A 14,340-nucleotide genomic window follows, 5' to 3' on the forward strand; every position below is an offset into this window, starting at 1 on the left:
ACCTGCTCACGCGTGTCTTGAAACGAACCCCTTCAAAGCGTTTGACAGTCATTTCCTCAGCTTGAAGAGAAAACGCAAAACGTGAATTTGGCTTCCAGACGCGTAACTGGGCCGAGTTCCCCACCACATGTGCAGGGGGGCCCGTGGCACGTGACACAGGCCGGAGTCGGGACGCGTTGCCGCACCTACCGGGAGGGGCAGGTAGCGTTCGGGATCGCGCGCGAGGCATGTCGTTACACAGGGCTGCGTGGTAACTGGCTCCACGGAGACCCGTGTGAGGTCTGGTCCGCTGTCAGGAGCAGGGGAGCTGCGCGCTGATGGCATGAGTCAGACTGCACAGGTGCTCTGCTCAGACACAGCAGAGGGCATTCGGTGCCAGAGCCGCGCGGTGAAAACAGGGGAAGGGAGGTCAGGTCCCCACCCGAAGGCCAGCTGCTGGATTCGGCTAAGACCAGACGCAGGGCTCGTGTCCCGCAAGCCACAGGGATGACGCGGGGACGTCAGCTTTGCTCACGGGCTAAGAGGCCCTCTTGCCAGGGGACGGAAATCTTCGCCCAGGCCAGGACGGCAGCTTCAAAATGTTTCACTTGGGCACAACAAATCCCGGGGGGTTTTGCCAATGCAAGGAATTAGTCCTAGGCTCGCGTAACTACACTCACCGCCACAGGGAGAAGAGAGGGCTGTGCGGACACAGCCCAGCCAGGGTGAAGCCGGCGGGCCCGGGTCACCCGCAGCACAAGGAAGGCACAGGCTCGGGCCTCAGGCTCCTGAGAGCTGAACGTGGGGAAGGCGGGGGCTTGAAAATACCCCTCCCCGATGCGGAGCGCCCTAGAGGGCCCCTTCCTTTATGGATCTTCCGGGGGGTACGTGGGGCGTGAGAAGCCCACCCAATCTAATTTCTTAATCGTTCGTGGGTTTTATGAGGATGTGGCTCGATGTGACTTTATCTTATTTCCTCTGTGTTCTGAAGAAGCTCACAGCGGTAATCGGTGGAAACTCCGTGAATTAAAGGTCTGGGCCCTCGGGGGGAGGCCGGCCCTTCTCCGCAGGCTCCCCTGTACTGGTGGGTTTTCTCCTGGACAGGTCTTTTTCATGAAAGACGTATTCTTGCCTGGCCAGATAGGAGAATAAATTAGATCTAGGAGGCTCGGGAATGCACCTCAGACTTGTTCACTTGGCCCAGAGATGTGTGTGCATGCAGATATTTACGGATGCGAAAAGCAGTGCGGACTACTTAGTTTAGGCAGTGGAGTAAATCTAGCACCAGAAGAAACCGTGGCTTGGCAGAAGCAGAAACTGTCATCTTGTGCTGCACTCTGTCTCCTAAAATGAATGGCCTCTCCTTCCGCTTCCATCGTGGCCTGATGGCGCTGGAGTGGCCAGGGCAGGAACTAACTCCCCCGACTGATATGATGTTGTGGAATGTCATTGGTTCGTGAAAGCTGGAGAATATTAAAACACATTGCTGCTTTTTCAAACGATTTACAGAGAGCCAAGTGTTTGTGATATGTAACTTTGAAGTGTGAATGACAAAGACGTGATGTCATCTCCCGACGTTGTGTATTTGTTTCCTAATCGATTTGTATTTATATTCTTAATTCATAATTTAATTAAGCCTCAGCTAAGACAAATCGACCTCCCAAAGAGAAGTGAGTGCTTCCTTTTAGTACCTGGGCTTCTCTATCTGTAAATTATGTTTAATACCCTTCCCTTATTTCCTTTAGAATGACTTGGGGACAAATATTTCCCAATATAAAAGGGAAAATAATCAGACTTAGCACAGGATTCTGCTTATATATTCTGAACTTCGTAACAAGGAGACAGACCCCTTTTCTCTGGGAATGTGGGTGAAACTCACATATGCACTCAACATACTTAAGTGTATCTACTCAGTGATGTCAACAGAGTCATATGTGAAGGTGTGTGTGTGTGTGTGTGTGTGTGTGAGAGAGAGAATTGGGGTGAAAAACAATAGCAAAAGTGATGTCAGGATGTCCCTCTCCTGCTTAAGAATTTCCATCATTTCCTGTGTGCTCCCAAGGCCACATTTTCCAGGTTAATAGGCATTAGCATTGTGTGGAGTTAGTTCTAATGCTATGCGCTTGGTAAGTGCCAATCATATAAAATCAGTCAATATTTAAGATAACTTCTAACAGAAAGCCATGTTTAACATGGGACTAGCATTTGGATGAGATTTATTTTGTGTCAAATCACTTGTATTCAGAATATTCTTTCTAGTTATGATTTTATAATCCTATTTCCCTTTGGGTGGCTATAAGATATTCATCTCATGAGTGTTCTGTTTGTACCTTGTGGAAAGTGTTGATGATCTTATCTGTTAGATGAGCAAGAAAGACTGTACAGAATGTTGACTTTATAGTTTAAGCAACAGCTCAGGGATATGTGGTTGCAAAGAGACACCTATTGGTCAACTTTGGGAAATTCATTGCTTTCTTTTTTTCTGGCCTTCTTTAACGTAACTCTTTAACAAGGTCTGCCACCTTGTGGAAGATGGATGATTTGACTGACTCTGAGAACATTAATCCATCTCATGTAATTGCCCCAGTTTCAGGCGAATGCCATTTAAGTGTTGAATTTTTAATTTTTTCTTTTTTTTCTAATTTTTTAAATATTTATTTATTTTTGAGACAGAGATAGAGTACAAGCAGGGGAGAGGGAGAGAGAGAGGGAGACACAGAATTTGAAACAGTCTCCAGGCTCCGAGCTGTCAGCACAGAGCCCGATGCGGGGCTCGAACTCACAGACCGTGAGGTCATGACCTGAGCCGAAGTCAGACACTTAACCGACTGAGCCACCCAGGCGCCCCAATTTGTTCTTAATTAGTAATGACTTCTATTGTTTGTAGAAACACGAGTGATACTATCCAACAAATTACGTTGGCTTTACAAAATAGGTGAGTTAAGGCAATTTGTGGTGTTCCTCGATGTACAGTTATGAATAAAGAAGTAGCAAAAATAACAGCGTTATATTCAAAACTTAGTAAGCACCTCCTGCGACTTATTTCCTATCTCGTCATAACGATCTCTACAAGGTAGAGGGTTGAAGGTGGGGAACAAGGCATCCCAGGAACATTCCGAATGACGGGAATGGAGTCAGGGATTTAGGCACAGTTGGCTTGCCCAACACCTTCTTGCGGGGCTCTGCTACCCCGCTGCGTTTGTAGGCTACCCAGTACCGGGCAGTTTGTGGCATTGTGGGTAATGACACCAGCTACCATTCGTGAGTGCTTAACGTGAGCTGGCCACTATGCTAAGCACTCCACACACATTGCTGTCATTAATTCCCCAGAGTGGCTGATCCCGCAAAGCAGATATTTTCATCCCTGTTTGCAGATGAGGAGACAAAGACGCAACTGAAGTGTCTTGATCAAATCACACTGCTGGTGAGGAACAGGTGGAGGTGGGATTTGCACCTGGTCTGTTTTGTTTCAAACCCTGCTCACTTCTCTTTGCTGTGATTGTCATTTCCCACCATGGGGGTGAATTAGACTCACGACCAACTGCGAAACTTGTCCTCCTTGTCAATTTGCCTCCCCGCTTTCTTCCCCGCCCGGAGAATACTTACACGTGGTGTTTAGAACCTAGGGTGTGCAGAGCTTCTGTTTCCGCCTCTGTCCCATCCCCCACCGTCTCTGCTGCGTCTCCCTTTCTTCCTAAGTAACACGGGGTCATGGTTGCTTGATTGCAGACTTGCTACCGTTTACCTCCGTGTGTCGGGTGTGACTTCTGGGAAGACGCTTGGACTGGAATCCTCTGTGTTTCAACAAGTAGCTGCCATGGTCTTTGGGTGGGCCGAAAGAGGCGACGGCCACTTGTCACTTGTTCTTGTTCTATAAGCGTGTTCTTATAAAAATATGTGAAAAGTAGAAATAGGGTAGCCAACAATAGAGTAGAAAAACCATCATGTGGTTTTTCAAAGTGGGTGGTGATGACCTTTGTTACTTCAGTCTTCAATGAGATCATGTGGGGGAAACAAACCTGTGGATACAGAACCGATATGTACCAATATAACGGAGGAGTTCTATCATCTGGAAGTGTCTCTCTCTCTCTTTTTTTTATGTTTATTTATTTTTGAGACAGAGGGAGACAGAGCGCAAGTGAGGGAGGGGCAGACAGAGAATCTGAAACAGGCTCCAGGCTCTGAGCTGTCAGCACAGAGCCCAACGCGGGGCTCGAACCCACGAACCGTGAGATCATGACCTGAGCCGAAGTCGGACGCTCAACCGACTGAGCCACCCAGGCACCCCTAGAAGTGTCTCTTTATCTATGTGTGTGTGTATGTGTGTGTGGAGTGTGTGCATGCATGTACGTGTGGGTGCATGTGGAGTGTGTGCGTGCGTGCATGTGCGCGCGTGTGTGTGTCCGCGTGTCACATGGCTGCCTCGTTCCCGGCTGGTAAACCTGTAGGGTGGGTTGTCCACCTTGGTTTACAAACAGGACCTGAGGCCCTTCCTCCAGGGGAACAGGGAGTCAGGCTCGGCAAGCCTGCCCCTGTAAGGACCCAAAGAGGTGAGCTGCTTCTGCGTACAGCTCTGCACCTGTCACGGCAGTGTGTCTTTTGGCTAAGCACCCCAAGGTGCTGTGGCTCAGCCAGGGTAGACCCTGGAAAGTGGATTTGCTAAAACGCTGTGAGCCTTTACAGGCTAGACACTACTGTGTTGGCATCTTTGAGGCAGAGACGATAAGAAAGAACATGCAGAGGGCGGCTCACGAGGGAAACGCTACCAAGTGTTGATGCCTGAGGGGGGCAGGGCACTTGCTTTAGTGGCAGCCAGGCCGACAGGTACCGGCGGGGCCCGAGACGTGTGGGTCCCCGTGGGAGTGGACGTGCTGCCCTGTGAGACGCAAGGGCCTGCCGGGTGCTCCGCTTCTCAGCGCAGTACCGGGAGCGCCTGCACGGGAGTAGTGTTTTCTGGAACACACGACAACGCGTTTCAGAGCGAGACTGGAGTAGTCGGAGGGAGCACACCGCATCTCCTACAGGGATACTGAACCCTCGCCCTGAAGACCATAAGGGACAGTTTTGTGGGACTTTCCAGGATGCTCAGGTCCTAAGTCACTGGGAAGGAGACAAGGTGTCCCTTACACACTGAGCTAGGGACAGGGAGAACGAGTGGCCAGTGGCGTGAGTGTGCTCATTTCACTGCTCGCGTGGACGCCAAGTCAGAAACGACTTCACTTTGCGTCTTGCCTCTTTCTTTGCCTCAGATCTGAGTCATCAACACGTCTACATGGACGTGAAAATCGAAATCCTGTAAAACAGCAGACTGTGAAACTTTCCAAGACAATTGAGAGAAGCAAACTCTGAATTATGCTACGTTTATGATTATCTCCCTCGCTCAGGTCTTGGTTCATAAACTTGGGGCGCCTTTTTCCAAAACCATATGTCTGTCAGAGAACACAGGGTTTGTGAGAGCTTTCCAGACATCTTCAAGAACTTTTCTACGTTTCTCTGCTCCAGAGACATGGCTTTTACCACCAGTCAAACCAGCGACAACGTTTGCAAGTCCTCAGAAAGAAAACATCAAGAGCCTGGTCAGGCAGACCCTTGTGGGTGTTTGGAATCCCCACCAGTATATAGAAATATCCAGATTTCTGCCTAGATAGAAATGCCATTTCATATGCTGTGATTTTTTAAAAGTAGACATCTTCCTAAATTATACCATGGCCGTTTAAAAGAAACATACCTCCCCCGCACACAGGTAGAGTGATATTTTCTAGAAATGCTCTTTGGCTTGCATTTAAAAATTAAAGTTTTGGGGTGACTGGGTGGCTCAGTTGGTTGAGCGTCTGACTTTAGCTCAGGTCACGATCTCACCGTCCCTGAGTTCAAGCCTCGTGTCGGGGTCTGTGCCAACAGCTCAGAGCCTGGAGCCTGCTTCGGATTCTGTGTCTCCCTCTCTCTCTCTCTGCCCCTCCCCTACTCATGCTCTGTCTCTCTCTGTCTCAAAAATCAATAACAAACATTTAAAAAATAGTAAAATAAAAATTAAATTCTTATCTTAAGGTCGGTACGATGATGGGAAATAAATATTGTGTTCACTCATTCCTTTGGACCTTAATACTCTGTCCTTGAATGTAAACCTCATGTTGGCACTGAAGGACAATCGGTCCCCAGTGCCCAGTTGACAGGTGAGGTGGCGATCCAGTGTGGCTGGCAGCAGACGAGGATTAAAATCTAACACGGAAGTCATTGTTAATGTAACTCTTGCCAGTGCTGAGACGTAATGGGCTGACTACAGAAATGTAAGACCTTCTAGGAACTGGGCTGGTGGTCTCCTTTGTCATTGTGGACCCCAGACAGAGATGCCTTCCTTCCCTCTCCAGCCCTGCCACGGGAACCCAAACTCTACTGAGGGATGGAATTCATTATTGCGCTTTCAGAGAGAAAGCTGAAGACGCTGTGAATCATTTGGAAGTGATCATGGATGACAGTGAGGGCATGAGAATAATCCTAAATCTTCAGGTTCTCTTGAATCTTTGGAATTGCACTGATGATGAGTGAGTGATGGTCCAAAGCCCGCAATTATCCTTCAGAGAAGTGTGAAGGGATTTGAGTCTTTAGAGGAAACTGAGACAGAGTAAAATCGTCCACCGCTAGAGCTGGGGACCTTAGCAATGCAGTGCAATGCTTTCTCTTTATTTTTTCACCAGGGAGGGCACGAAGAGGCTTGCTCAAGGGTGTGAACCTTCTCAGCATCACAGAGGATTGGATCTGAACTGTTCGGACTTCTAGTGTGAGGCACTAGGGGACAGCAACACTAGCCGGGGTGTGCCCTGCGGCGGGTTGTCTTTTATTCGGAAGTGTAATTGATCAACTTCCGCAAACTCTCTTTGAAGGCCTTTGAAGAAATCAAAATAGAAAGAAGGGCTAGATCTCTATGTCACAACTCTAATGAAAGTAGTCCCCTGTCCTGCTCTGGCCTCCCCGACCTGTGACGTGGTCCATATTTAATTTTGGTTTTCATTCTTACACTCCCACACCTGGCAGAGAACCAGAGCAGGTGCCCTCGTGCCACGTTGAGGATTGTTCAAGCAGCAGGTGTCGCCTCACACGACAACTGCACTTCCATCTTGGGAGATGTCAGCTGCTGGTGAAAGAAAATAACAGAAGTTTCAAGATGCCTCGGTTTTAATGATTTTAGACCAAGGTGTGAAAGAAGACTTTTAACCCATAAAACCCAAATGGAATATCCTTCGGGATCAGGGAGATGCAACGTTCAACATGATATTCTGCCGCCCGGTTTTGGTTTTCTCTGAATTTCCGTTGGCTATAAGCTATGATTTTGCAATGGCTTAGTTGGTCTAATGCACAGATACTTGAATTTTGACTTCCAAATATATGAGTATGGTGGTGTTCCCGAAGATGGGTTGCAAGTTTTTTAGTCCGTGACATCTACCACAAAGCCACCAAAGAAACATGTGACCGAAACGGGACAGAGAACTTGCTAAGCAGCTACGGGGCAAGTTCTCTAATCAACCAGAGCCCCCCCCCCCCCCCCGACAAATCCCTCTTGTAGAGACTGTAAGAGTACGACTGTTGGGCACAAAACAATAATCCTGACTCCGCCACATACAAAAAACATTTCCTTCATTTCTAAATATGATGGTGAACATTTATCGAGTTATGATAAGGAAGAGAAATGAAAGATATTTATGGTAGCCAGTTATCTTTAAACATACAGGCTCTGGTGAGGTTCCTTCATATAGGGAGGTCTCAGAGCCAAATTGTTCGTATCATTCCTGTGACACAAGTCGAAGTGACTCTTGTATCTGTCAGAATAGAGACTTGATACTGGAGGAGAGTCACCCAGAAGCCCCAGGGAAGTCACTGATTTGACAATGATGTTGAAAACCAAGAGGGCTCAGCATGAAACGCCTGGGTCATGGCGACAGGATTAGGTATCGGTGTGACGAGGATGGGTGTCCCACAGTAGGAAGGCTGCCAGAATGCGGAGCACACAGGGAGCCCTTCTCCGTCTGTGCACTTATTAGCTTTTCTGAGGACACCTGCTGGAAAAATAACTGAGCTCGAATACCTACAGATCTGACTCTCAAATGGAACGGAAACTGAACAGCTGTAGACTGTCAGAGGCAAATTAGATTTACCACTCAGTGAACGGTCCTGTGTATTGTGTACGTCTCTTTTGAAAATAGGATTGAGCGGCTTTTTTCTCCTGTGTACTTGGACTAGAAATGTTGGCTGTTTCCACCAGCAGTGGATTCCTCATGGATTCCAAAGTAATTTTTTTTAACTAATAATCTGGAAATTTTAGGGACTGTCATGCTCTTCGTCATCATCATTTCTTCATTGGACACTTAAATGTGTGTATTTTCCAGATGGTTCGCCAGATAAACCTATAGTCAATTCACGTAGATGAACCACTCAAGAGGTTCAGCATGATTGTGAGTACATTTAGGTGAAGAATGGCTCCGTTTTTGATGTGGAAATTAAAGCTAAAACTAACATTATAAATCCTGTTGTTTGTAGGAAGCAATGTTTCTTAAGCTGTACCAGCCTAAGGACTAAACAAGAAGGGGCAGTGAATAAAAACCCTTGAAGAGTAGCTCTCCTGCTCTGTCCCACCAGTTTTGTACAAAGACCTCCCTTCTCAGATCCCGTCCAACTCCTGCCCGGAGTCCTCGGGGTGCCTCCTCACTCATCCATCTTGGTAGCCATGTTAATGTCTATCCCCTTTCCTGGTCCAGAGTCAGGGCTCCCACAGCCACCAGAGGTGCTGAACATGCTGTGCAAGTTATCAATGCCATCGCAAAATGTCCCTGAAGTCCCTGAAGGGGAATGTTTACTCTGATTTCCTTTCCAAAAGCAAATGCGCCTTGCTCAGTTCCCGTGTCCGTGCTCCATGTGCTCCAGCCCTCAGCAGGGAGAGAAGCTCTCGGCCCGCACTTGTTCTGTTTGTAGCTACACAGATCCTTGAATATATGGTTTCAAGGTCTTTCAAGGTCTTTCTTACAAATCGTCATATTTTTTTCTTATACTTTATTTTAGCCCCCATTCTGGAACTTAGGACCAAGAAATGAGGCCATGGGGGTTTACCCAGAGGACAATATAAGTGACACATACTGTGTTCAATGCAAACTAACCTTTCCTCTTTGACTCGGAACCAGTTGTCTTCAGATTTCCACCCTTTGTGATTCAGTTTCGCATGGAAGGCTTCTTGGTCTTTCAGGCAAATAGACACCTGTTGGGTGATCTCCCCCCACCCAGCAGATATTCCCTGATGGTTGAATGCCAGGATAAACCTAACGTAGGACCTTCATTTAGAAATCCTGTTATATACAGATTAAGACAATGAGAACTATTGCTGGTTGGTGAATCCCCAGAAGAGTAGACCCTCCCCGGGACACACTCAAACCACCACCAGTGATGTGACCTTCAGCTCTGGGATTAATGGAGTTTAAAAAATATACACTCTTTTCCCCTTCACTTTATCATCGCTAGACATTCTGAAAGGTAATACAGTTACTACACAGCCATACGGGTAGTGCTTATAGTTTATTCGAACCAGGGGCATTACATAGATTTTTACGTAAGTTAGGAAAAGAGCAACAAGCTTCGATGACTGAAAAGATGAAGGAGTGCAAATAAGGGTGAAGGTGGACTGTACTTTCAGTTTTAGTAGAAGTAATTATTCTTCAAGTTGCAGGGACTTCCACCTCTTCCTCCCTCCCTCCCTCCCTCTCTCCCTCCCTCCCTCCCTTCCTCCCTCCTTCCCTTCCTTCCTCTCTCTCTCCCTCCTTCCCTTCCTTCCTTCCTTCCTTCCTTCCTTCCTTCCTTTTTTTTTGCCTTTTTGTTGTATATCCTTAGAAGCACATGAATATATATGGAATGTACGTAATATCATATAGGTAACATTTTTTCAATAAACACTTATTGACTGGCTCCTTTGAACCAAGATTTGCACTGACTGTACATATGAATCTTATTTAAATCTTGTGACAACCCTTTCAGACAGGTACAGTTTATTGCTTTGCAACTGATGCCACGGAGACCTAGAATTCACATACATGACAGTCATTCTAACTCTTAGTCTACTGTTTTCTTAAATGATATTAACACAACAGCCATTTATTGACGTCCAATAATTTGCAAATCAAACAATAACGACCCCTATGCAGACTGGGGTAATCATGTTTGGTTAAGGATATAATAAAGAATAACATGGCATGGTCGAAATGCCCTTTTTTTTTTTTTAACATTTTTATTTATTTTTGGGACACAGAGAGACAAAGCATGAACGGGGGAGGGGCAGAGAGAGAGATATAATAAAGAATAACATGGCATGGTCGAAATGCCCTTTTTTTTTTTTTAACATTTTTATTTATTTTTGGGACACAGAGAGACAAAGCATGAACGGGGGAGGGGCAGAGAGAGAGGGAGACACAGAATTGGAAACAGGCTCCAGGCTCTGAGCCATCAGCCCAGAGCCTGACGCGGGGCTCGAACTCACGAACCGCGAGATCGTGACCTGGCTGAAGTCGGACGCTTAACCGACTGCGCCACCCAGGCGCCCCATCGAAATGCCCTTTAAATTACGCAGTTTTAGAGTCCCGTCATGATTGCAGACTTTGAAGTTCAACAGGATTGGATTTAAATAGTGACTAGTATGATTAGCTGAGTGACCCCACGCTAATTATTTAATTCCCATTTACTCACTGATGAAATGGGAATATGGATGACTTCCTTGCAGGGTTGTTCTGAGGACATGAGATGATGTCTGTAAGGTGCTAACTATAGTACCCAGCATATAGCAGTAATAAAAGGAGCTATCCTTTATTACATGCTTACTATGTGCTAGGTTCTGTGCTAAGCAACCTAACGTGTTTTGTTTTATTTAATTCTCCTACAACCTCTTTAACTCAGTCCTGACAAAACTGCTGTTTTGTACATGGATTGCCCACATAATCACACAGGTTCTACAGACAAGAGTCAAATGCCTTTAGCCTGGCTCCAGAACACTTGTTTTCATGTGTTTAGTTCCAGAGCCTCTGCTACTACAAGACCGTTAGCAGAGGAGCCAAATGAATGATAGCTCTTGTGTCAGCAATCCTACGACACCCTTAAATGACATCGCTTTTTTGTTACAAAAGCATTTTTAAGAGAAACTATCCTAACAATTCGAAAATCCAAACAGCAGCAGTTATATTTCAGAAACATCACAGTTGATGTTTCCGTGCTATGATTGTATGGTGACTCTTGGTACCTTTGTTTCATCTTGCTTTGAAGCATCTTAAGACAGGTTGGAGTAGAAGCAACTTTAAGACTTGTTTTAAATCAGGTCCTGCCTCTACTCTGGCGGCTGTTCTCAGGTTGGTGTCGTTTGTTACTTACTGCACAAGAGGGCAGTGGATCTGAGCCAAGATAAGCTATTGGGACCTTCTGTCACTCACCAGCCAAAATTTAACAGTACAGTAGACCCTTGTTACAGCATGACTCATCTGCAGATTTGGATACATTGCCGGTCAACCTACGTCTTCCAAACATAACAAGGACACCTGCCAAAGTCTCAAATAATATGGTTAGTCTATAATGCGGTATTAGTCCTATTTCTTGGGACTAGAGTTATAAAGTATGAAGGGTCATAACTCTGGGTGCATTGCTGGAATCAAGTTTGTTACACTGCAATGGTTTAAAACCTATTGAAAAGCAGATGACTGAGGTAAATGGAGTGTGGGAGAGAAGAAATAGATTGACTTTCTCCCTTTACTCTTACCTTCAATGATGGTTACCTGGAATTTATGCATTCTGAGCAAGGAAGTGTACAGGGCTTTAGAAAACTTGATTTACATATTAGTTCATTACTTACTCAACAAATGTTTATCAACTGCTCAGTATGTGCAAGATGCTGGGGGAACCGTATTGAGCAAAACAGAGCCCTGAACTCATGGAGCTTATAGTTTAGCAGGAAAAGGGGGAGTTACCTGCTTCTAAGAATATGAACTACAGATTCAGGGCATTGTAATGAGTGGAAGACACCACAAAATCAAGATGTCAGTTCTTTGGAGTCAGGATACTTCTCTGATGAAATAATATTTGAACTCAGCTCAGAGAGTTGAATAGACGTGGACTAACTATAAGGTGTTGGGGGAAGCCATCCCAGGTAGAATGATAAGTGGATGGGAACCCAATTAATACCCAGAAGCCGAAAGAGGCCCCTGTGGTAGCACAGAGGGGACAGAGGAAAAGCGTTGCTGACAACATGAGGTTGAGGAGGAGAGGCTGAGTCTAGCAGGCCATCGCTCGCCATGTTGAAGACACCATCTTCATTCAATGATAGATGGGAATATCAGGAAGGAAATTCTGTATATAAATATGTATGTTGACATTTCACGAGAAATATAAAATATTCCTAGTGACAAATACATCACATTTCAAGCAGTCTCACTTGATGAAATATCAAAAGTAAAATTCTTCAACCTTGCTACTGCTCTCTAGTCTCATTCCTTGGAGACATCGGTGTTTACTATTTCTCTAAATTATTGGGCGTTCTCTCCATGAGTTCAAATGATAGTCCTTGCTTTATTAATGTTAAGCAGTATCTATTGGTGCCCCACCAAGAAGCTGGTGCTAAAGGGGTACGGAGTTACTTTTCTTCCTCCTTCACTCACCAATTTTTGATGTCGGAATTAAATTTTTTGTAGTTTCTTTTACAACTTTGTGTTAGACACTTACATGCAGTCTTGATTTTATAGTCAAACTTAATAGGTAGAGTGACTTCTTCTACTTTATTCTTCAAGGTTGTTTGAACTATGCCAGGGCCTTCCCATATAAATTTTAGAAAAGGCTGTGCTGTGTCTACCCAATACCTTGTTGGGCTCGGAGACCAAATCCTGGCTCCTTGGGCCCACCTCCTAGTTTAGGGGACACACATAGAAAGGCTGCTGCCTATCCCAGTTCCTTGTTGCCCTGAAGCCTGCTCTCATGGGATGTTGCTAGCCTTGCCAGTCAAGAAGTGCTTCCTGTTAAGTGCCTGATTGCTTGCTGAACGAGGCAGGATGTACATGAGAGCTAACACCACTTCCTGCACCGGTTTAGAGCTCCTCCTCAGAAACTGCACTAACAAACTCACTGGCCATCTCTTCAGAAGTCTGGAATCAAGGTCAACTTGATATGGTTCAAGCCTATGAACGAGAAGAGCCTGCATTCCTTACCAGGGACAAAGAGCCTAAGACCCTGATGGCAGGAGGTTATCTTAGGACAAGAAGGGACTATGGGCGTTCACTATATTCCAGCTCTCAGTGCATGCCCATAGTCCCTTCTCCTTGTCCTAAGATAACCTCCTGCCATCAGGGCCCGAATTTTGCCTCATTATGATGTTAAGTCTGCACTGAGATGTAAGCAACAGGATGTATATTACATATATGTTTACTTAAAGCACATGCTTCATCTGTCCTCATGACTAATCATAAATTTCCCCACCTTTTTATCAAGATGTATGTAAAAGATTCTTTGGATTTTTCTCCTATTTAAGTCTATTCCAACACCGCATTGGTTCCTTCAAATTGTGCTTATTGGAATTCTTTTATTGTTTGTTCTTGTATGTTTGTTATAAATGCAAAACCGGTCAATCTAAGGTAAGCAAACGTACCATGTTCATTCATTAATTGGACTTATTAGAGAATACATACCACTCTTTTTTTTAACATTTATTTATTATTATTGACAGAGAGAGGCTGAGCATGAGCATGGAAGGGGCAGAGAGAGGAGACACAGAATCCGAAGCAGGCTCCAGGCTTTGACCTGGGGGTTCAATGTGGGGCTTGAACTCACAAACGCGAATCATGACCTGAGCTAAAGTCGGACGCTTAAATAACTGAGCCACCCAGGCACCCCTAGAATATATATCACTCTTAAGCTTATCACCATTTACATTACAATAAGTTCCCACAAACAGGGAACCCTAGGTTATATATATATATATATATATATATATATATATATGAAAGGGTTCCATATGTGTGTGTGTATATAATCACCTTGGCACTCAAGCACATAAAAACATAAAGTTGAGCATCAACACTTTGAGAAAAGATTATTGATCAAAGGGGAAAATGATAAAAGAAGTTTCCAATATGTACTGTTTGTGGGCCCTGCTCCTGGGCTCCCAGGGAAGCTATACTTATATTTATGTAGGTTGAAATGACATGACGAAACCTCAAAGCGTCAGTTATATTCCTTCTCTGAGCACACATTGTGCATCTGGCTCATAAAAAAAAATAACCAAAAAGGAACATTTCAAACATAAAGATAAGAAAAACATATTTATCATATTAAAAATTATTTTTTATTCCTTTTCTT

The sequence above is a fragment of the Lynx rufus genome, unplaced genomic scaffold (assembly GCF_022079265.1).
Source record: "Lynx rufus isolate CCGP_SWC_20201006 ecotype Redwood Valley unplaced genomic scaffold, mLynRuf1.p SCAF_12, whole genome shotgun sequence".
In the NCBI taxonomy this organism is placed as follows: domain Eukaryota; kingdom Metazoa; phylum Chordata; class Mammalia; order Carnivora; family Felidae; genus Lynx; species Lynx rufus.